A 25,177-nucleotide genomic window follows, 5' to 3' on the forward strand; every position below is an offset into this window, starting at 1 on the left:
TGGTTTTTTTTTTTTTTTTCAATTTCACTGCTTGAAACTCCCCCGCTGAATTGTGAATTGTGGAAGATTGTTCTTTACTCTAAGCAGCCCCCCTTAGTTTATTAAAAGCATTATTTTTAAAACAGTAAGACTCTTTCTAATTTCGGCGAGAGAGGCATTCTACGAGGAGAGCTGAATAGGAAGAGTTAAGTTAACCCCCCCCCCAGTAATTTCATACATGCTCTCGCCGAACCAGTATTAGTTAATTATTCTAGTTTGATTGTGTTAAGTTACTTTTTTGATACAAGTAGGTTTTTTTTTTACGTGTTTTCAAAAGTGTTTAGTGAAAATAAATATAATAATTATAAAAAAATAAATAATCAAAAATAATAAAATTATAAAAAAAAATAAATAAAATTATTAAAATAATAAAATAAACATTTTTCTATCTCTGTTTTCAAAAAAAAGCACATATAATTGTTGATATGGAGCATATATCGAGATGTTGGGTAAATTTGAAAAATAAAAAATAAAAAAAAAAAATAAAAAAAAAAAATAGAACAAAAAAAAAAAAATAAAAAAATAAAAAAAATAAATGCAAAAAAAAAAAAAAAACAAAAAACACTTTAAATATAAAAATAATTAACACTTAAAAAAAACAAAAACAAACAAAAAACAAGAAAAAAAAAAAAAAAAAAGAATTAATAAAGAAAAAAAAAAAGAAAAAAAAAACAAAAAAAAAAAAAAAAAAAAAAAAAAAAAAAAAAAAAAAAAAAAAAAAAAAAAAAAAACTAAAAAAAAAAAAAAAAACAAAAATGAAAGCATAAAATAAATAAAAGGGAAAATAGAAATTAAAAAATAAAAAAAGGAAGAAAAAAAAAAAAAAAAAAGAAAAAAAAAAAAAAAAAAAAAAAAAAAAAAAATAAAAAAAAACACAAACATATATCCTTAAACAAAAGCTACCCCGGCTGAAGAATTCAAAAAGTCGTCTTTTTTGTTTTTTTTTTGTTCTTTGTAATTTTTCTGCTATCTTCTGTATGTTGTGAATAAATTTTTTTTTTTTTTTTTTCTTTTTTTTTTCTTTTCTTTTTTTTTTTTGCTTTTTTTTTAGGGTTTGTTTTTTATTTTTTTTATTAGTAAAGTTTACTCTTATTTTAAAACTTATGTGTAGGGTTTTTTTAGTTTTATAGGGTTTGTACCATTATATTTTTTCTCAGCTGAGTAGTGTCATTTTCATTTTAGCGCCTTATTTGAAATTAGGTTCCAGCTTGGTCTAATGGTTTTTCCAATAGAAAATGGAGAACCATAGTCCAAGAATTAACTTTCAAAATGGTAGTGGCAAAATGGTTTAAAACGTACTCTTAGTCTGAAGTTCAAACAAACAAAATCTCATAATTAAAAAAACCTAAACATACAAATAATATTTATACACACAATATTTGAAATAAAGATAAATTGTTTTAATCCCCACAAAAATGTACCGATTTTCATAAAAGGCTTTACGAATAGAAAGCAACACATTGATTATGTATAGGATCAGTAACTAGTCAAGAACCAAGTCACATTGTTCAAGCCAAATAAGAGTAAACAAAAGAGCAGAAAATATAAGATTAAATATAGAATCCAGTAAATCTATGAATGATCTTATAGCAATGACACTTCAATATTAGGAAAATCAGTCTACACCCGATGAGACATGTATAGTTTTTGTTCACGAGTAAGTTAAATCTTATATCCACAATTTAGTTTACAATGGCGTTAATTCTAAGCTAATGTTTTTTTTCTTACAAAAGTTCCGGTATGATTTGCGAGAAGCCACACAAATTATACAAGAAAATATCACTAATAAAATATGATAAAAAGATATTACAGAAAGCACACACATAGCAATAATCTGAGTACAGCACTTCAGACAAACACAAAAACAAGCCATGGAAGTATGTTGTGACGATCAAACAGAATCAGAAAAAATTAGCAATTATAAATAGTCTAATCTACCTTAGATATCTCAATCAGAAATGACACTCCCAGGAAAATCCGTTCACATATAAATGTTTTTTTATATTCATCATCGTTTAATTCCAAATAATTAATGTCCAAAATACTTACACCATTTTTGATTCAACGCCTATCATGATTCACAAAATACACAATTACACAGACGCGCAGGCCGAATCGAAAATGTCCCAAAACATAATTATAAACAGTGGGGTTACGTATACAAACATGTCAACAATGTATAGAATTCAATCTTTATGATGTTTTTAACTTAAAAATCTTCATGAATGTTTCAAACCGGAGATATTTCCATTTGTTCCTTTAAAAATGCAATGGAATCGCAATCCTTACCTCATACTTGTTGACGCTCGCGCTATAACTAAACGAGGTTTCATGGCCTTCTGTAAGCGGCGCACCCCTTCACTCTAATTCAGCTCTTTAATTCTACTCCCCCTATTTACCAGTTAGAAGCTCTGGACTACAAGCGTCTTATAAAACTTGTTGAATCTAGTGGAGCGCGGAGGCAAATCGCACACAAATTTCCACTGTACTCTGGATAGGCAAAGAGTTTGAAAAACATACAAATCCTCACATCATTTCACTTGCCGGTGTGGATTTTTTCTCAAGGTTTTTTATTTGATTTGCGCACTTTTCGCCTATGAATTCTCTTATACTCACAGACATCATTCAAACAGTTTTAGAAACTTCAGAGTGTTTTCTATCCAAATATACTAATAATATGCATATCATAGCTTCTGGGCCTGAGTAGCAGGCAGTTTACTCTGGGCACYCTTTTCATCCAAGCTACTCAATACTGCCTCCCAGCCATAAGAAGTTTTAAGGACAACAAAGTCAAGATATTGGAGTGGTCATCACAAAGCCCTGACCTCAATCCCATAGAAGATTTGTGGGCAGAACTAAAAAAGCGTGTGCGAGCAAGGAGGCCTACAAACCTGACTCAGTTACACCAGCTCTGTCAGGAGGAATGGCCAAAATTCACCCAACTTATTGTGGGAAGCTTGTGGAAGGCTACCCAAAATGTTTGACCCAAGTTAAACAATTTAAAGGCAAAAGCTACCAACTACTAATTGAGTGTATGTAAACTTCTGATCCACTGGGAATGTGATAAATAAAAGCTGAAATAAATCATTCTCTCTACTATTATTCTGACATTTCATAATCTTAAAATAAAGTGGTGATCATAACTGGCCAAAGACAGGGAATTTTTACCAGCATTAAATGTCAAGAATTGTGAAAAACTTAGTTTAAATYWTTTTGGCTAAGGTTTATGTAAACTTCCGACTTCAACTGTATGTTAGTGTCTTTAGCAAACCTATGTATTAAACACTAGCTCTATAATACAGTAAATTGCCCACCGATGTAATTAGTGACCAAGGGAGACTCGAGATGTTGAATTTTCCATACACAAGTTCCAAAGAGGCTGTGCTGGGTAAGTGACCCATCTCCCTCCCCCATTCAGTACCTTTGATGTCCAGTCAATTCCAGGGGTCCAGTATTAAAGTTTAATTGGGCCCCATAACATGCACAGATCATTTACTCACACACACATGGTATGCACGCACGCACACAGACACACACGATCGCACATACACACACACACTGAGCCCTGTGGGGAACCACTGTCATTTCACATTTCACATGTACTAACGAAAGCACCACGCACGCACGCCGCACGACACGCACGCACGCACCACGCACGCACGCAGCCCACAGCACACACACACACACACACACCACACAACACACACACACGTACAAAACACACACCGACAGTTGACGTACAAACACACACACTGACAGTTGCACGTACAAACACACACACTACAGTTGCACGTACAAACACACAACACACACATGACAGTTGCATGTACACACACACACACTGACTGAACCTGTGGGGGACCAGCTGTCATTTCACATTTCTCATTCTGTGTCATTTAGCGAAGTGTGTTTGATCTGAATAGACTTTTGGACTTTTAGATTCTCCCCTTGTGGACTATCTACATGTTGGACTCTCTCTCTCTTTTTCCCTTTCTCTCTCTCATTCTCCCTCTCATTCTCCCTCCCTCCTCCCTCCTCCCTCCCTCCTCTCCTCCCTCCCTCCCTCCCTCCTCTCTCATTTCTCATTCTCTCTCTCTTCCCCTATCATCCATTCCCTCTGTACCATTTCCTTCCTCCATCTACTTGCTGTTCTCCCTCCCCTGTCTCTCTCTCCCTATTCTTCCTCACCCTCTTTTCTCAGTCCACCAAGTGTCAGTCAAGGACAATTTCAGGCGATCCCTAAGCAACGTCTGCAGGCTTAGCTTATGATTTCCTCTCTCTGCTTCATAGCTTTTCTCTGGCAGCCCCTAATATCCTAACTTTCCCTCAAAGTTATTTTCCATAGTCTAAGTTTGATGAGATAGCTATGAAACGGCTTCTCAGGGATTCATTATATCTCTCCTAGAGTGTAAGTGGTGACTATTCCACTATTTTCAGGGTGTGATTTAAGAAGTKTCACTAGATGTTAATTTGATCATCTATTTAAACAGAGGATGTTGGAATATGGGATAAAAATAGCACTAGCGAGTAGCTATAGTGACGTAGCAGGGGATGTTTATGTGGCGTGACAGGTCGGTTTGTACGATTGGGGTGTCTTCATGTGGCTCATTTGACATTCCACTTTAAGGCTTTTCACATTTAGGCATCCCCCATGCATAAGAAACTGTGTTTAATGTACTATATGTTTTGCATGTTGACTGTACTGAATGTGTTATACTATGTAAATGGCCTAGCCTAGAACAAATGTCTTCTGCAAAAATGAACACACACACACAGGCAAGCAGACAAGCACGCACGCACGRGCACCCACGCACAAACAAACAAACACACATTACAACTCTCAAGGTTAAATCTTCCCACTCCTCTCCCTCCACTTCTAGACTTGAGTAAAGTCTCATCTCTGGAATCATTGGTGTCTCCACCCCAGCCCTGACGCCCCGTAGCTCATTACATGTGCTGCTTCACTAAGGAGAGACACCTTGTCTGAGGTCAGCCAGTAGAGATTGATAGCTACCTTCCCAAATGATGCACATATCTCTCGGTCTACAGGAAGAGCTCTGCAGGGTAATCTAGAACATTTTCAGATGTGATCCCAGGTGCACTCATCACTCTGCAGGATTTATTAGAAAGAAGTGATCTTAGAATGTGTATAAGAGGCTTCCCAAGTGGCACAGCAGTCTAAGGCACTGCACCAGAGTGTTGCGGCGTCACTACTACCTGGGGTTCGATAGGGCGGCACACAATTGGCTCAGCGTCGTCCGGGTTAGGGGAGAGTTTGGCCGGGGYAGGCTTTACTTGYCTCATCGCGCTCTAGTGACTCCTTGTGGCGGGCCGGGCGCCTGCAAGCTGATMTCGGTCAGCAGTTGAACGGTGTTCCCTCCGACAAATTGGTGCAGCTGGTTAAGCGAGCGGGTGTTAAGAAGCGCGGCTTGGGGGCCTCCCGAGTGGCGCAGTGGTCTAAGGCCCTACATCGCAGTTTTGCCAGTGGTTGTGAGTGATTTAGCCTTATGTTGTACATGCCTAATTGTYTTGGTCTGAAGTGATGTTTGATAGCATGGGGTTAGATTCAAATGGCCATGTCTTGTCCTGCAAGGCCCATTAGTTGTTTGCTCAGCCGTTAACAGTGTCATTAACGGTGTTGGTAATCTTAATGGAGAATGGAGTCAGTGAAAACGTCTCTTTGCCTGAGAGCAGCAGCATATTTTTTACAGATAGACGTTGTTGTTTCCTCTGATTCAGGAATATGTGAGGACGTTTAGTCCTGCATTACAGTGAGTAATGGGGTGTGTGCGTGCGTGCGTGCATGCGTGCATATTCATGCTACCGTGCATGAGTGTGTTTGTGTGCATGCGTGCATGTGTGAAGATCAATGGTCTTGGGTTTCTCTCCAGTCGTTACTTATTTTCTCCTACTCCATGAGAGGAACTCTATCTCTCTCTCGCTCCCTCTCTTTTTGTATTAGCGTGGATCAGCTAGGAGGAAATTGAGAATTAGCTTGGAATAAATGAGGCTTTAGAAGAGAGCCATAGATCAGAGGTATACTGTGAGAGAGTTAATGGTCAGGGGGACAGCAAGAAAGAGAGAGAGATAGAGGGGGGGGGAGCGAGAGAGCGAGAGAGAGAGAACAAGAGAGTGAATGAGAGAGAGAGAAAGAGAGAGGGAGGGAGGGAGGGGGAGAGAGCAAGAGTGGGTGGGTGGGTAGAGAGAGAGAGAACGAGAGAGAGGGTGGAGAGAGAGAGAGATCGAGAAAGGTGAACGTTTTGGGGATTGCAGTCGTATTAGAGTAATAAGATAGCACTGCAGTGGTGATGGTGGCAGATGCTACAGATAGTCGTGTTGTGTTCCTGAGGCAGACAATAACAATATAATGTTTTATGGTAGAATTGTCTGTTATCTCTGTTGTGTGTGCGAGTTTGTGTGCATGTGAGCGTGCGTSCATGCATGTGTGTATACTGTATGTGTGTAAGAGCTCCRGAGTGGCGCAGCAGTCTAAGGCACTGCATCTCAGTGCTTGAGGCGTCACTACAGACCCTGGTTCGATCCCGGGCGGCGTACAATTGGCACAGCATCGTCCGGGTTACGGGAGGGTTTGGCAGACAATAACAATATAATATAATAACAATATAATGTTTTAGGGTAGAATTGTCTGTTATCTCTGTCGTGTGTGCGAGACCATTATTGTAAAATAAGAATTTGTTTTGAACTGACTTGCCTAGRTAAATTAAGGTTAAATTAAAAAAATATCTGTGTATTTCTTTAAGAGTCTGATTTGGAAAAAAACATCTTAGACTGAAAAAAGATTGATGGCTTACTTAAAACAGTTATAGTTTTGTACAAAATCGTTCATATAATTTCAAACCCCACAGAGGTACAGTATGAAGTAATGAAACAAGTCCAATCGGCCCATATAGTCCTCAAGGGGCTTTTAAAAACATCCCAATGCTTCAGGGCCAGAGAAAATCCAACGTGAGAGTGTAGTGTGTGATAGATGGGCTAAATCAACTCTCTTCTCCCAGTAATCTCTCAATTCGGATTCATGATTGGACCAGCGACAGAGGTGACCCCGTGTTCCAATGATTCTCCCATATCAAATACGAGGAGGTCAATAAAGGTCACAATGACCATTATTAAACGCTCCGCGCAGAGATTACAATTGATTTTCTGTTCCTTTTCAATTGTTCGGCGCAAAACGGAGCAAACGGCTGCCAGTGAATTGTGTACATGTCTCGTGTGTACATCCCATCAAATAGCATGCCATTGTTAGATTGTCAAGAGACAAGAGGACGTGTGTGTATGTGTGTGTGTGTTTCTAATATCATGAACACGCAACACTAGTTTTCTTCATCTCAGTAACATTATGGGATGTGTTTTCCAACAGGAACCTGGGGAAATCAGGCCTGCGTGTCTCCTGTTTGGGCCTCGGTGAGTACGTTTAGTTAGCATGAGTGACACATCGCTAATGATTTGATTAGCATCCATGTGTGACCTCTGTATTCAGCTCAACTCTTTCCAGGTACTAATGCTTTATTATGTCCTATGGGTTTGTGCAAAGGGATGCCAAGTGGTTGTGTGTGTGTGTGTGTGTTGTGGTGTGGTGTGTGTGTGTGTGTGTGTGTGTGTGTGTTGTGTTGTGTGTGTGTGTGTGTGGTGTGTGTGTGTGTGTTGTTGTGTGTGTGGTGTGTGTGTGGTGTGTGTTGTGTGTGGTGTGTGTGTATGCGAGTGACATAGATACAGAGAGGCAAAGTTTAGCATCTTCTATACTCTGAGTGTTGAGGGACAGTGTGCAGCTATTTACAGTAATTTAATCCTATTCTTGTTAATATTTAATCAGTGCTCCTGGTTTCAGAAAACAAGCTGCTCAATTATCACCCATATCTAATGCACAACCAGGGGGTAAACAGGCTCTTTGATAGGATTGATTTAATTCATCTGCCTTATGAATACTTAAGCAACGAAATCGACTAGTGCACAACTACGGGGCAAAACAGACGGAGTCGGCTTAGAAGAAGGAGCACATGTTGTAATACACTGTTGTAGTTGTTGTTTAGCCAGCTGTCGAATTTCAACCATATTAACGTTGACATGAAAGGAGTCAAAACACTTTCAACACGAGACGCGCTATCAAGAACAAGAAAAAATGAAACGAGCCGCCTACGATTCCCCATATGGGAGCTTCTTGTCATTGTTGCTAGCTATCTGACTGTTCAAAATCACAACAAGCTCGGCTTCCGGCCCCGTTGATGCATACGCATKATTTTCATGATGTTGTCAGCCAACCCGACAGATTAACACGCTCTTTGTGTTTATCTTCTATGTGTGTTTGTGTGTGTGTGTGTGTGTGTGTGTGTGTGTGTGCGCAGTAATAGTACAATATAAAGTCATCCTTGTGCTTTTGAGCAAGGCAAATAAGTCATGCTCGCCTATTGCCTTGTACAGCAACTCTAATGACCCAGCTGAAACACTGAGGGGGTAATTGAGGGTAAAGGGAGAAGTCAACAAACAGTAAACACACAGTAACTGAATTATTTTGGGGTGATGCTAGGCGATTCTGACAAGGACAGAGGGGCTGTAGCTTTACACTGCAAAGACTGGGAGCAAAGTTAGCGTCGTAACACACACACACATGAAAGGACTCACACGTACACACACACACACACACACAAARACGCAGCTCCACCCAGGGTGGGTTTAGCAGTGGTGAATCATGGGTAAGTCGAGTCGAGGCCAGGGTTGTGACAGGGAGAGAAACAAGAGGATGAGTACTGACCCTGCCAGAATTGATCCTACTGTGCCCTCTGACCTTTCACATTTTTTTGTTAGATGTTGGATTTGAGAGTGTTAGTCATATTTCTGTGTCCAAAGCTAGCAATTGCTGGGTGACTTGTGGTTACACGTTCTATCACTATCAACATAGAGGGGTTTAAAGTTAAGATTAGAATGTTCCATTTTGTACAAATGGCTTTTTTTGTTCCAGAATTTATGACTTTGACATTTATTTTTCCTAGGTACTTGGGTAACGTTTGGAGGTCAGATTTCAGATGAGGTAAGTCAGGATTCAAATTACAAGCAATGCATGAGACCGTTAAGGAATTGCGCCCACAACATTGGTGTTACCAGAGCAGCATTCCAACCAACTGAGCTATCCCGGACCCCTGGTTAGTGTGGTCGTCCCAAAACAGGTCTCCTTCCCAGTCAGCTCCTGTTAGCACCAAGACCTCCTCTGCCTTAACACTCCCTCACCCTGCTGCCTCTCAGATCCATGGGCCAAAACCCCAGAGGCTTTCTGGCTCACACATGGACAGAGAGAAGGACATGGAGACAGTTCACACACAGTTGAACAAACACACACACGCACACACACACATTTAAATACATGCCACATGCACACACGTGCATGCCACACACACACACACACACACACACACACACACACACACACACACACACACACACACACACACACACACACACACACACACACTGGTGGAGTGAGGGCATTGAACTGTGACATTTGTCTACTGGAGACGCTGATACGGGTAGACTGCATTGTCCTTGTGAAAGTGGCCTGCAGGTACAAAAAGTAGAATGATGTTGACAAAGTGTTGTGGGGAAATTACAGGGTGTTGATATTGTCTGTTTGGATTGTGTATTTTATGTATAGTAACAGGGAGATCCCACAAACTAGATAACAAGACAATATTCATTTAGGTACTAAAACATTGAAATAGTGCAAAAAGGGATAGTTCACCCAAACGACAAAATGACACATTGGTTTCCTTACCCTGTAAGCAGTCTATGAACAATGTCTGACAACAATCCATGCTTTGGCTTAGTTTCCCTGGCACTATTTCCAAATGTTAACGTTTTAGCATTTATGGCACAAATCCCAACCGAAATGTATTTCTCTCATTTGTTTTTGCTGAATTCTACCCAGTACAATATATGATATTTAGCAGATTAATTGATCTGAATAGATTTACAGTCATGTGTGCTTARACGCGGTCCAGGAATCAAACCCATTGTTCTGGCGTTGCAAGAGCCCTTGCTCTACCAACTGAGCTAGAACTGCTCCGTTTCATTTTGAGTTTCAAAATATTTTCTCTTGTTGTGTCTCTGCCGAATGCCTCTCCGCTGCCAGCTCTCTGTTCTCCTGGGTTGATGAAGCCTCTTGTGTTTCTCAGGTGGCTGAGCAGCTGATGACCATCGCCTATGAGAACGGGGTCAATCTCTTCGACACAGCCGAAGTTTACGCTGGGGGGAAGTGAGTGTGATCTGAATACCTATTACCTACCTACCTGAAACCAGAGGGCAGGAATGGCTATTTTATTTGTATTTTTTATTTCACCTTTTATTTAACCAGGTAAGCTAGTTGAGAACAAGTTCTCATTTACAACCGCGACCTGGCCAAGATAAAGCAAAGCAGTGCGACACAAACAACAACCTGGCTAATCTGGTCTTGGTGGGTTGACACACACATACAGTGCAGGTTTTTGTTCCAGACCAGCAATAAACCCCACAAAGTACAGGGGTCAGCCAAGCTGACAGTGGTGTGAATCAACCATATGGAATGAGATTAGTTCTAAAGCAATTAGGTTTGCAGCGTGGGTGCATGCCAGACTGTTTGTGTATTCAACATAGTTGCCTTGCCAAGACAAGGAGAATTCAGCTGAGGCTGAAACAAGCTGGCACCCACACCAGTACATGTACACTTCCATGCACACATAATTGAACGTAGTACAGGATGCATACAGTGTATATGGAGAGCATTGATAATGCGCAATGGTTCATTTGATCAAGTTCTAATAGTACTTCCTGTTATACAGTATGAAACGTGCTATCTTCCCGAATGACTTCTAACGCAGCATTCTGGGGCTTCGGTTTTCATCCTCAACTGAATTCCACAGTAATGGGTCGGTTGGATTTAGCAACAGATTGGAACGCTTTGTCAATGCTCAAGCACTTTACATTGTAAAGGCACCTACCAATGTGTAGCACCACTAGCGTAGCACAGTTTCCCTGTGATCCCGCTCTCCTCCAAAAAATCTAATGCGTCAGCCACTTACAAAGAACAGACAATCGCTGTCCATGGTTCTGAAATGTCGACGTCTATGCGGCTGCCTATCAGATTATGTCATTATTTATTTAACTAGGCAAGTTGGTTAACTTCTTTGGGGTAGGGGACAGTATTTTCACGTCCGGATGAAAAGCGTGCCCAGAGTAAACTGCCTGCCACTCAGGCCCAGATGCTAGAATATGCATATTATTAGTATATTTGGATAGAAAACCCTCTGAAGTTTCTAAAACTGTTTGAATGATGTCTGTGAGTATAACAGAACTCATATGGCAGTCAAAAACCTGAGAAAAAATCCCACCAGGAAGTGGGAAATCTGAGGTTTGTAGTTTTTCAACTCTTTGCTTATCCAAGATACAGTAGAAATGGGGTCATATTGCACTTCTTAAGGCTTCCACTAGATGTCAACAGTCTTTAGAACCTTGTTCGAGGCTTGAGAAGGTCTCTCCCAGAGTGCCATGAGCTGACCACGCGCGTTCACGTGAGAGTTAGCTTGAGTTCCATTGCATTGCCCTGCACTTTCACTGGATGTTGGTCAGGTGGGACATTAGAGCCCCACATACCCTAGAGAGGTTAAGAACAAATTCTTATTTACAATGACGTCCTACCCCAGCCAAACCCTAACCCGGACGACGCTGGGCCAATTGTGCGCCACCCTATGGGACTCCCAATCACAGCTGGTTGTGATACAGCCTGGAATCAAACCAGTGACTGTAGTGACGCCTCTAGCACTAAGATGCAGTGCCTTAGACCGCTGCGCCAGGCCAGTCAGGTGCTAGTGCTTGTAGTAGCCTATAGATTTCCTTAAATGGATACATGTTTATTTTTTATTTGGTTGTAATTTTGTCATGTTAAGCCTAACGTTGATGTTTCACGAAGCTATCTGCCTACTGTGTCGCAATGCTGCTATTCAGAATGCTGGCTGGCGGCAATAATGTATTTTCTTGTTCAGTAATTAAAGTGGGTAATTCAAACATTGCAGATTGTAAAACAAATTTTCAATGCAACAGCATACTAATCAGTAACCCAAATATTTATGGGGAATATAGAACTGTCCTGCAGGCCTATAGACTACCTTAGCCGACTTCTGCTCTCGCGCAACTTTGAAATAAAGTTTGTGCTGCGTAAAACCAGTCCACTAGCCGCCAGGTCTCTGGCAGTCATCAGCTTGGTTTTCTGGGAGAGGAGGAAGAGAAGGAGGTCTTCACTAGTCACTATTCTCGAGCGGAGGAAGTAGAGGAGGAGCAAGGCCACTGTCATTGCCTGGCCCGGGCAGTGAGTTCTCTGTCGGGACTGGGAGGTTGCTAGTGCTAGCTGATGCATAAGTAGGACTACTAGCTTCCACCTGCGATGGTGTTTCGTCACTCGAGGCTGATGTGGTAGCTTTGCTGATGTGGTTCCGTAATTTGGCACGAGCTTGATCAGAAAAAGCTTATTTTGCGGCTTTTTTGTGCACCACTTGGTCTTGGCCTTTTGTTTATCCACCGGCACCGCTGAGAAATAGGCTAATTAAATGCATGACAACTGTATTGCCTGTCTGTCTCAGCTACTACCATGTAGACACACACACACACACACACACACACACACACACACACACACACACTACACCACACACCAAGCACACACACCCTTAGAGTTAATCTACCTGCTTTATTACAGAGCCGAGATAATCCTGGGGAACATCATCAAGAAAAAAGTGCTGGAGGTATGTATCATAACATTTTAATGTGTGTGTTGTGTGTGTGTGTGTGTGTGTGTGTGTGTGTGTGTGTGTGTGTGTGTGTGTGTGTGTGGTTGGGTGTGTGTGTGTGTGTAAGAGATGAGAGAGAGAGATAGACGGGGCCAGCTAACAAACGTTAATCTACCGTTAGTCTACCGTTAATCAACCCACACATTTTCTCTCAATTCCATCACCAACATAACTCATCCACCCATCTGCTAACTAGGTCTGCAGCAGTAACCATGGCAATCAGAGGAAAGTGATGTGTTCTTGGCTATGCAAAGGCTGGTAGGTGGTCAGGCCTCAGCTATCAGGACATACTGATCTCATATATCTTTGCTGCTTCATTTCTTCAGTTCATGTCGGTTCACCGCCTCCGATTTAATCATTAAACAGCCAAGCAATGGGGATTTGACTTTACTTTGAGTCGATACACTGTATCCTATCAAAGTTCAGAGAAAGTGTCCCAGAATACTTTTCCGCATACTTGAATAGCATGTACAAAAAAGCTAAAGGATCCATATTGTTGACTCCCCTACAGTATTAAGACATAACATAAGGCTATATTCATCAGGATACGGATAAGGATGTCCATGTCTCTCCCTCTGTTTGTCTGGCTGATCTCTCTCCCTTTGTGTTTATGTAGGAGGTCGAGTCTGGTGATCACCACCAAGCTCTACTGGGGAGGGAAGTAAGTATGTTCCTCCTCAGACATTCTGAGCACCACGCCAATGTGACTTTGAACGGTCTGTACTGAGGCTCTCCTATACCGTATACTGTCTGAGTTCTGTCTGAGTTCTGTCTGAGATCTGTCAGGACAGAAGTTGAAAAGGATCATCCATCCGAGAGCTCTAACCTGTTCATCTTCTCTTTATTAGACATATCCTGTCTATTTGAGGTTCCTAATGAGGATCTAGATAATTGGTCAGATCGGAGTCGTTCCTGTGTCTGTTACTGAATCTGCAGGTCAAATCTCAACTAAAACGCTCTTCCCTTTACAGTGCACTAGAGCCACAAAAGGCTGGATTTGCACTGTGATGAAGGAGGGTGTCCAAGATTTGTGCACATACTCAGGCCAAAAGTAGCGCACAGCAACATGGTACCATAGAGCTCAKCCAGCTCTATCTTTGAAGTATCAGAGTGGTTCTGTGGTGACACAGCCCTCTTCACTGAAGGGAGAGAGAGAGAGAGAGAGAGAGAGAGAGAGAGAGAGAGAGAGAGAGAGAGAGAGAGAGAGAGAGAGAGAGAGAGAGAGAGAGACGATTAACAACCAGCCTGGCAGTCTGTTTGGGGCCTGACGAGGCTCTCTGCGTCTCTGAACAGACTCGCACACACAGCTGGGGGAGCCGATAACATAACAGAGAATAACACAGCCAGAGATCCAGGATGACTCAGCCCCACGCTACAGTTCTCTGTGTGCCTGGAATATCAGTCCCCAACTCTCAGAGCACAAAAAGAGATTCTGTGTGGCTCTGTCAGTAGTTCATGTCACTTGCAATGAAAAAGGTTGTGGGTTTGATTCCTGCTGGGGCCACCCATGTGTAAAATGTATTCAAGCATTATTGTAAGTTGCTTTGCCTAAAAGTGTCTGTTAAGTGGCATATATTATGAAAAGAGAGGGGGGTGAGCATGAAGAATAAACTAAGGAGAGGAAGACAAAGAAAGGATTGAAGGGAGGGGGTGTGAAGAAAGAGAGAAGATGGATAGTAATGGGGGAGAGCTGGGTAGATGAGGATGATGTCGCTGACAGTTTGTCATTGACTCAGACATCCACCATGACAGATTACAGGGCATTGCATTTTCAGTGCTGACAGACGATAAAGTTGTTTTGTCGCTACCGACACTTCCCAGGGCCTGTTGTGTCTCTTGTCTATTAATCGATTTGTAGACAGCTCATTAGAGGCTGGTGGGACAAGTTCAATGCTCTAGTCACTGTAAATCTGTGCGTCTGTATGTCTGTGTGTCTGTGTGTCTCTCTGTGTGTGTGTGTGTGTGTGTGTGTTTGTGTGTGCATGCACTGGTGTGTGCCCTTTCGTGTATACTTTTCTGTGTGTGTATTTACTTCTGTGTTCTTTTCCAGAGCGGAGACAGAGAAAGGACTCAACAGAAAGCATATAATTGAAGGTAAAGTGGCTGATTTCCTCTCCTCCTCTTCCTTCTGTCTTGTCCTCCACATCACTCCATACCCCAGTTCACCTCTATAATCCCCTCCTTTTCATATCCACAGTTTTATTTTCTCTCTTCTCCCTCTCTCTTGTGATTGGTTGCTGCAAGAATGCTGTTCATTGACTACAGCTCAGCATTCAACACCATAGTACCCTCCAAACTCATCATTAAGCTTGAGAACCTGGGTCTGAACCCCGCCCTGTGCAACTGGGTCCTGGACTTCCTGACGGGCGCCCCCAGGTGGTGAAGGTAGGAAACAACATCTCCACTCCACTGAATCTCAACACTGGGGCCCCACAAGGGTGCGTTCTCAGGCCCCTCCTGTACTCCCTGTTCACTCACGACTGCGTGGCCATGCATGCCTCCAACTCAATCATCAAGTTTGCAGACGACACAACAGTAGTAGGCTTGATTACCAACAACGATGAGACAGCCTACAGGGAGGAGGACAGGGCCCTCGGAATGTGGTGTCAGGAAAACAACCTCTCACTCAACGTCAGCAAAACAAAAGAGATGATCGTGGACTTCAGGAAACAGCAAAGGGAGTAGCCCCCTATCCACGTCGATGGAACAGCAGTGGAGAAGTTGGGAAGTTTTAAGTTCCTCGGGGTACACATCACTGTCAAACTGAAATGATCCACACACACAGACAGTGTGGTGAAGAAGGCGCAACAGCTCCTCTTCAACCTCAGGAGGCTGAAAAATGTGGCTTGTCACCAAAAACCCTCACTAACTTTTACAGGTGCACAATTGAGAGCATCCTGTCGGGCTGTATCACCGCCTGGTACAGCAACTGCACCGCCCACAACTGGAAGGCTCTCCAGAGGGTGGTGCGGTATACACAACGCATCACCGGGGGCAAACTACCTGCCCTCCAAGACACCTACAGCACCCGATGTCACCGGAAGGCAAAAAAGATCATCAAGGACAYTAACCATCCGAGCCACTGTCTGTTCACCCCGCTTCCATCCAGAAGGCAAAGTCAGTACAGGTGCGTCAAAGCTGGGACAGAGAGATTGAAAAACAGCTCCTATCTCAAGGCCACAGATTGTTAAACAGCCACCGCTAGCACAGAGAGGCGGCTGCCTACCTACAGACTTGATATCATTGGCCACTTRAATAAATGGAACACTAGACACTTTAATAATGCCACTTAAGAATGTTTACACATCTCGCATTACTCATCTCATATATACAGTATATAATGTATATTGTATCCTTCACTATCTATTCTTTACTATCTATTGCATCGTAGCCGCTCTGTCACTGCTCATCCATATATTTGATACTTATATATTCTCATCCCATTCCTTTACTAGATTGTGTGTATTATGTGTTGTTGTGAAATTGTTCGATATTGCTGCACTGTCGGATCTAGATGCATAAGCATTTCACTACATTCGCAATAACATCTGCTAAACATATGCATGTGACCAATACACTTTTATTTTATTTCCTCCTGTGTGCTCAGTTGAACTTTAACCTCCTCTTTTGAAGAACCTGTATGTCTCTACCACCGTTCAGGGTCAGATGTCTCTGGGTCTTGAGTTGGTCCATTTGTAATATGATATGATAGACATGAGCACCCCTCTATCCATACCCTCGTGTCCTGTAGTGTCCTCTCCTGTTCTTTTCTCTCCGAGCATCTCCTTTCCTCTCCTCTCCTCTTATTTTCTGTCCTCTCCTCTCCTGCCATCTCCCACTTTACCTTTCCATGTTTCCCCTTTCAGTCCCTCCAGTCTCCTATTTTACAGTTGTCAGGGTATTACACAGCTAAACCTGACACCCAGGTTACCCCAATCTGCACGCTGCCCCAAACCAATTCCCTGATCCAGCCCAACAACGTCCCGTCCACAGCAGTGCCTGCACCTCCTGCAGCACTCTCATATAGTATTAACATTCATATCAGCTTCTAACTTTACCCCCAAAGAAGAACAGAATCGTATGTTTAGTATGAGAGATAAAGAATGGGGAGAAGGGGGGAGAGACAGGGAGAGAGAGAGAGAGAGAGAGAGAGAGAGGGAGGGAGGAGAGAGGAAGAAAGCGGGCAAGATAAAGTGAGAGAAAGTGAGAAAACAGTGAGAAAGAGAGCATAGCAAATGAGTTGGGCTCAGCTGTCCTGTCTGGAGGACAGATAACAATACTGAGGCACAGCGCCTGTGTCACCATAATGTGGTGGATGTCACCGCAGGCGAACTGATGAAGCACACGATTGGCTGAGAGACACAGTTGATGACAACCTATTTAAGCTGTTGCTGTGGCTGTCACTGCCGGCTAATCGATGCAGCATCTGATTGTCTAAAAGAGACAGCTGTTCACAGCATTTTTTTGAAGGGCATTGGCAGGTGAGGCGGTGTCACCTCAAGATAATCGATGTTGGGCCGAGAAAGACAGTTGATGTCCGTATTCATATCTCTGAATGATGTCTAAACTGGTTCCTATAGTAGAGGGCTCGTGAGGCAAACTGGTGTTGGACAAGGATTTTTTGGGGGGTGGTTTTATTTACTGATTGACAGGATATTTAAAGAGATTTAAAGAGATTAAACAGGACTTTGTTCATGACCTTGCTTGTTTCCTCCTTTATCCAATATCCACCAATGGAATTAATTTGATGTATTACCCTTCTATCCACTTCTCTCTAATCTCCAAAAATAGAGGCACGTAGAGGCCTTAAGACTGCCTAATCAGTGCAAGTCGTGTGAGTGTGTGTGAGTCACTTCAAAATAGAGTCCCTTCAGAGCCTTATAAAAATCATGGCAGAGCAGACTCAGATTAGTGTGTGTGTGCGCGTGCACATGCATGTGTGCGCGCATGTGTGTAATGTTCCTGGGATTACCGGGTTGTAGATGACAGGACATGGATTGAGATGTGTGAATGGTGACAGGGGAGAGCATGACTCCCTCACAGGATTAACTTTAAGGACTGGCATTCATCTGTCACAGAAATGTACACACGTATACACACACACACACACACACACACACACCACCACACACACACACACACACACACCACACACACACACACAACACACACACCACACACACACACACACACACACACACACACCACACACACATGCGGCAGACACTCATTACAGTATACACGTAAACACACTTTTACAAACACATATGTACACACTCATGTATACACACCTCTTTTTCTTTGCCTTTCCTGTCATCCTCTCCTCTCCATCCTTTCATCTATGTTCTGCTCTCCTATTAGTTTTTGTGAATGGAGCTGAGCTGACAGACACCAATACCTCATTCATCTCTACCCCGCCATCCCTCTTCCCTCTCGGGATTCAAAACAGCAAAGCCTTCATCTGACAGGATGAGAGAGACAGAGGAGGAAAGGTCTCCCTCACCTTCCCTCAGATCCTCTGTGGCTTGTTGTGTTGCTGATAACGCTGGCAGGTTTTCTAACGGGTGTTTATCTCTCTCTCTGTCTCTCTCTGTCCCTCTCTCTGTCCCTCTCTCTCCGTCCTTCTGTCCCTTCTCTGTCCCTCTCTCTGTCCCTCTCTCTCTGTCCCTCTCTCTCTCTGTCCCGCAGGTCTGAGGAGCTCTCTACAGAGGATGCAGCTGGAGTATGTGGATGTGGTGTTTGCCAACCGGCCCGACAGCAACACCCCCATGGAGGGTGAGAGACCCCGGGGGAAGAGGGAGGGAGAGGGTGACTCTCAGGGATGGGAGTGATTGATGGTATTGTTGTTGGTTTACTTTGGCACTCGTTTGTTCCACATGCACACACGGTAATGTGCATGCACAAACACACACACACACACACATACACACAAGCAAGCAAACAAACACAAATGAACACACTCACACAGGCATGTACACACTGCCCCCCCCCTCTCTGTGTTCAGTAAGTTTCAACAAGGCCTCTGTGTGTGTTGCTCCCCTCCCCTCATTCTACTGAAACAGGATTAGAGCCCCCCTCGAGGGTAGCTGGTATATTTTGGGGTTGGTCTCCATGGAGATAGAAGCCCTACTGTGCTCCTCTTCTTTAATTTATCTTTCTCTAATTTGTGTCTCTTTGCTTTTTTTTCTCTGCCTTTGCCTCGCTTACTTACTTCCGCTCGTTCTTGGCTCTCCTATAACAGAGTGGGTCACATCACTAACTTGCTAGAGATTTCTTGTCTCCTAACCGCCTTCTCTCTCTCCATCCCCTCCTCTATTTCTTGGAGTGGCTAGACAGCCCCTGCTGTTCTCTCTAAGCTCGGATCCTTCTTACTCCCTCAGCCCTAGACAAGCCACCGGGGGTCCAGACTGTACACAACCTGAGCCTGTCACCCAGAGCCGCTGACGTCTGTCACACATGCACCATGCGTAGACATTTTCAAAGAAAGATTGCTAGATCGTCTTTGCCCCACGGCCAACAACAGACAAATGTTGTCTCTTCTGATGTACCCATCACTACTAAATACGATACTGATTGACCGATTGACAGACACAGAAAGCAAAGCAGATGGATAGATGGACGGACAGATGGACTGACAGACAGACAGGCACGCGCACACACACACACAAACTCTCTCTCACACACACACACCCAGCTGTGATCCTATCCCAGGCTAACAATTTTAGGGAAAGAGAACGTTTTTGCAATGTTACCCTTAATGTTCCCCAGATATTTGAGTGTCTAGTTTTCCGTTAGTTAGGAGAACATTGTATGTTNTTTAGGGAAAGAGAACGTTTTTGCAATGTTACCCTTAATGTTCCCCAGATATTTGAGTGTCTAGTTTTCCGTTAGTTAGGAGAACATTGTATGTTAGCAAAAACCTCAWGAGAACCTATTTAGTATGTGCTGATGTTAGAGTTACCAGAACGRGGTTGCCATGTTCTCTGAATATAAGATATTAATGTTCTAGACACGTTTCATTGGAATGTTGCAAAAACAGTCCGGTGTCCAGTTTTCTGAGCATTTGGACAATATTCCATCAACGTCCCACCAAACATAAACAGAACAGGGTTGCGTGTTCTCAGAATACAATATATTCATGTTCTAAAACACGTTTCATGGGAACGTTGCAGGAATATTTCTGTGTATCATTTGTCAGGACGTCACCTGACGATCCCGAAGAAATGTTCTCCCCAAAATAAAAGGGTTTCGTTACACATCACCCGTTGTTACTGTTGCCGAGCCTATCAAGGCCATAATTGGTGAACCACTGACCTTTGGCAAGGTTAGGGACACCCACAGTGCTATTTAACATTCAGTGTTTTCAATTTACATATTTGAKACACATTGACATACATGAATACATTMTGCATRTATACAGTAATTCATATTCATCTTGTCCTCACCTGGGATTTGAACTCACAACATCTTGGTTCATGTCCATCCAATCTTTCTTCTCCTTTCTGCTACAGCACCATGTCTGCGTCAGTTATCAGTTAATCTTACTATTCTCTCAGCAATTTTCGGGCTTTCTAGGTACAGTGGTCTAATGTTGGTGGGCATTTTCACCCTGTTTTAATGTTACTCCTGATCAATAAAACTGTTTTTCTTCAGTGTACTTTTAAAAGAGCTGAGATTCACTTCAAAGTGCATTTCAAGAAGACAATGGAGAGATGTCCAGCTATATAGAATTAATAAGTACTAACAATTTATGAGAGGTAGTGGAAATGTGCTCTACAGAAACCCAGCCTAAAACCCAAAACAGCAAGCAATGCAGGTGTAGAAGCACTGTGGCTAGGAAAAACTCCCTAGAAAGGCCGGAACCTAGGAAGAAACCTAGACCAATACGCTGATGGACTAAAACTTGAGGCGTCCCCTCGGTAAGAAACCCACAAGGCAGCTTTCTAGCCAGCAACGTAGGTAGCATAGAAAGAAAAGTGTTCCCTGTATGAAACCTACGGGATGGTAGCCGTCACGCGGTCTTGTTGAAAATGAATGGCAAGTGCGCCAAGATCGTGGTAGAAGCGGTGATTATTTATTAGAAATGACAGCGAATCAATAAACAATAACAAAAAACAAACCGTGAAAGCTTATAAGGCCGCTATGTGCCACACAAAATGTTTTCTCACTTCCCACAAAAGGACCAGGTTGGGAGAAAGAGGGCTACCTAAGTATGGTATTTTTCTCAATTCAGCTGTTTCCCCTGATGAATTTTGTAAATAACCACCTGTCAAAACCGGGCCCAAAAAATAGAAATAACAAATAATAGAGAAAGCATCTAGGAACTTATTCCTCTCTCCCCCAAATAAAATATACCATGGGGCACCCCAGAAACCAAAATAGAGAAACTAAAAGGAGTTCTCTAAGGTCCCCCACAGGGAGTTGAAAGAAATGTGTGATTAGGAGTCCCACTTTTTTGAGAATCAATTTTTTTTAGGGCCTTCCCCTCTGGGCCCCACCTTGACTCTGAGTTAATAGAGAGCGCCCTGGAATGGCAAGGAGAATAGCCTCTGGGCCCAGTGATTCTGGTTCACTGGGGCAAACGTACGGGCCTACCGCTAAATATGTAGGTTGCGCCTTGCTAGGTTCAGCGGAGGGCCCAAGTGTAGTTGCGCATGTATAAGACCAGGGGTTGAGTAGCCGATAGCACGCTCGCACGAATATGGCCAAAGAATTTAGAATAACCTCAGGGAAAGCCAGTGCTCTCCAAAATGGGATTCGCAGCTTGTTAGAACTCTTTTTTGAGGATCTCCTGAAATGACGCCATGGCCAAATCCTTTCTTTTATGTATCAGTCTCCTGGAGGAGGGAAAATAGAGAGATTATTTGGTCAGTGCACCTGTCCTTCCACGACAATATTATCCTTGCGGCGGTGTGCTTCTTGGAACCCCATGGTTAGTTTGTTTGGTTGAATTGTGGACCACGATAGGAAACTGTGCGTAAGCGCTACCTTTAAACCTGCCCTTCCACTACGCCCCATTCGATGAGAATGGGGGCCGGTTCGCCTCGGTCCTCCCTTTTTTCCCCTAGTCCCCAATCAAGCAAGTAACATCCCAGACCAGCCTCCAAACAACCGCCAAGCCAACGGTTGGTACTTGTGCGTCCGTGTGGACGAGCCCCAGTTTGCTTGATGTCCAAACATTAATGAAACATAGTTCCAACTTGTGGCAAAGTAGGGGTGTTATGGGTAAAAAATGGGCCAAGAACATAAGAATTAGTGGCAACACACCAGAACAATATCGCCAATGTTGTTCAGATTAGATCCTGTGACACAATTTTGCCCTGGAGTGAAGCACATTAATCAGTTTTATTTTGTTCCTTCTAACCGCTGGCACACTGCATGAAGTCCGACGCTTGATCACAAGTTAATAGGTCGAGGAAAGACAGTTGTGGGTGAGATCATGGTCCAACTTCCACTGAAAACAGACATCCAGAGCGTAACTGTTTACACAAGCCCATTTGAGGAATTTAACGGAGAAGGGTGGGGACAACCATTTCCACAAGGGCCCTCCCAGGCATCCAACCACTGAGACCCTAAGAAAATACATACTGCGGCTATGCTGCATGTAAAGGTGAGAGTCCGCAACTCTAGCCCCATGAGTTGCCCCAGTGGTGGGTCCCACAACCAGAATATTGTAAGGCTGACTGGTTCTTTTTATGAAGTTGGAGCTGCCCTATTACTGTTATTATAGGTAATCTGTGGCCTCACAGATGCACCCATATTCTGGCTCATTCCCAGTGTATAAGTTGGTGAATTATCAGGTAGATTGGGTCTAATATTATTTTAGAGATATTAGTTGAACAGGACGGTTCTCTTCACCATTCATTTGCTTACTCGGTAGGTGCACGGACTTGAGCACCATACACGGCACTCTTTAGAAAAGCAGAGAATCTTTTGAAATTTGGCGTTCTTATTAGACGCCATGCATATGGATCATTCGTTGCCACTCCATCTTTTACATTCATGTTCGGTGCAGCTAATCGATGACTTATACACACGGATAAATTGTTGTTAACTACAGTTTATTCTTATCTAATTATAGGTTAGTGTAGACCAAGCTGTGTAAATTACTTCATACACAGCTAATAAATAGCTAGACCTAACTTGAATACTACTGTAAGAGTACTATTCACGCTAAAGTCGACAAGTTTTGCTTTTTTTCACCAGATCTTGTTTAAGTTCCCCAACAACACATCACAAGTGGAATACTACCGTTAATTTATCACCATACATATAGTCTGATAAGTAATACTTTCTTTTTTTCCATTGGCTGGGCAGTATTTTTCACGTTGTATGCTTGATTGACATGGGTCGAGGCAGTCCACCTTACTCTCATGTACCCCTGTTTGCAGATTAGTGTTCCGATGGTTGTGTTTTTGAACTTGCAAATATAATTTCAATGTATAGAAATCAAGACTTGTGTAATCTGAACACGAAGGAAGTGTGGGAGCCCCACCTCACTTGGATTGGGTATAAGATCTTTTATGTTGTGTGCTCTATGCTGTGTGGTAGGTGATTTTTGGCCTTCGCGAAGATATAGAACAAGCTGTTTGTTTTGGAACCTCTGGCTGCCTCTTCCACCTTCTTTAAGGTGTCATTATAAGCGGGTGGTTTCATGTCATTTTTATTCTCCCACCAGATATACGCCATTTTCTTCCATCCGGGAGCGGAGCCATTTAACCTGGTTTTGGAAATAGCCATAATCTTTTTTTATTTAAGCAACGATTTTCTTTTATCTTCGCGCTCGAACTACATGATCCCACTGAGTTTATGCTGTATTGTCGGTAAATCGCGCAGAAAATCGCTAACGGTTTGCAACTTCCCCCTCACCTGAATGCAACGAAAAAGACAACCTTTCGGTTGCAGTCAGAATAAAATGTAACTTTGGAATAAAGGACACGTGAACGTGGCTTATCTTCCATTAGGCCTTGTCACATTTATTCTCATAGAATAGCTCTTTGCGGAATAATATCAGTACCAAAGAAGAAATGGAACTTCGGGAATTCATCAGTTTACTTTCACCAGGGACGCATCACAGATGATGCGCTGCTGAGTGATGCGAAGCAATTTGAGTAGACATAAATTGTCCCTCCCACTTACGGGCAATACTTTGGTGCCTTTGAGCAAGAATGTGAAACCGCCAGAATAGCCCACTATAAATGGGGTTTTGAGAAAATATCGCAGCAAAACAATTAGGGCAGACATATATCGAAGAAGAGAAATATGTAATAATGCAGATGTAGTTGACTTACCATTGGGAATCAAATCGAGATTGTGACCCCGACATGCTTACCTACGCTGAGATGAGCTATAAATAGGTTTGCAGCATTACCAAGCTTTTGAACGTAGACGCTCATGACTATGAGTACACTGCTGGGAAATCATTAGGACCAGGGTGAGAAATATGAGAGTATTTTGTGTGTATCGATGAGGCATACGTTTAACTGAGCGGACGCGGGATAAGACAGGAGAAATACTCCAGATATAACAGACTGACCCTAGCCCCCCCGACACAAACTATTGCAACATAAATACTGGAGGCTGAGAGAGGAGGGGTCGGGAGACACTGTGGCCCCGTCCAACGATACCCCCGGACAGGGCCAAACAGGCAGGAATATAACCCCCACCCACTTTGCCAAAGCACAGCCCCCACACCACTAGAGGGATACCTTCAACCACCAACTTACCATCCTGAGACAAGGCCGAGTATAGCCCACGAAGATCTCCCTCACGGCACGAACCCAAGGGGGGGTGCCAACCCGGACAGGAAATCACGTTAGTGACTCAACCCACTCAAGTGGCGCACCCCTCCTAGGGACGGCATGGAAGAGCACCAGTAAGCCAGTGACTCAGCCTGCTGTAATAGGGTTTGAGGCAGAGAATCCCAGTGGAGAGAGGGGAACTGGCCAGGCAGAGACAGCAAGGGCGGTTCGTTGCTCCAGTGCCTTTTCGTTCACCTTCACACACCTGGGCCAGACTGCACTCAATCATAGGACCTACTGAAGCGATGGTGTAATAGTCGGATGTCTGTTTTTGTCTTGTCCTGTCCCGTCCCGTGTATATATCGTTTTTTTCGTATATATTTCGTATATATTTTTTATCTCAATTTCCATCTACGGACAGAACTACTCTCTCTGCAACACGCCGCCTCAACCAATGTGGTACGGATCTGCAATTTTTTATACTTTAGAACCGGAACCCCCACCAGAAGCTAGCCAGCAAAGTAGCTACAAGCTAGTAGTCAGTTAGCTAGTAGTCAGTTAGCCAGTTTAGCA

The 25,177-nt window shown here is 43.1% G+C and overlaps 1 pseudogene; it reads left to right on the forward strand.

Annotated features, from left to right (window-relative positions):
* LOC111978872 (voltage-gated potassium channel subunit beta-1-like) overlaps positions 1-25,177 on the forward strand; it is an 88,223-nt pseudogene that overhangs the window by 24,428 nt on the left and 38,618 nt on the right.

Source organism: Salvelinus sp. IW2-2015, linkage group LG19 (genome assembly GCF_002910315.2).
Source record: "Salvelinus sp. IW2-2015 linkage group LG19, ASM291031v2, whole genome shotgun sequence".
Classification (NCBI taxonomy): Eukaryota; Metazoa; Chordata; class Actinopteri; order Salmoniformes; family Salmonidae; genus Salvelinus; species Salvelinus sp. IW2-2015.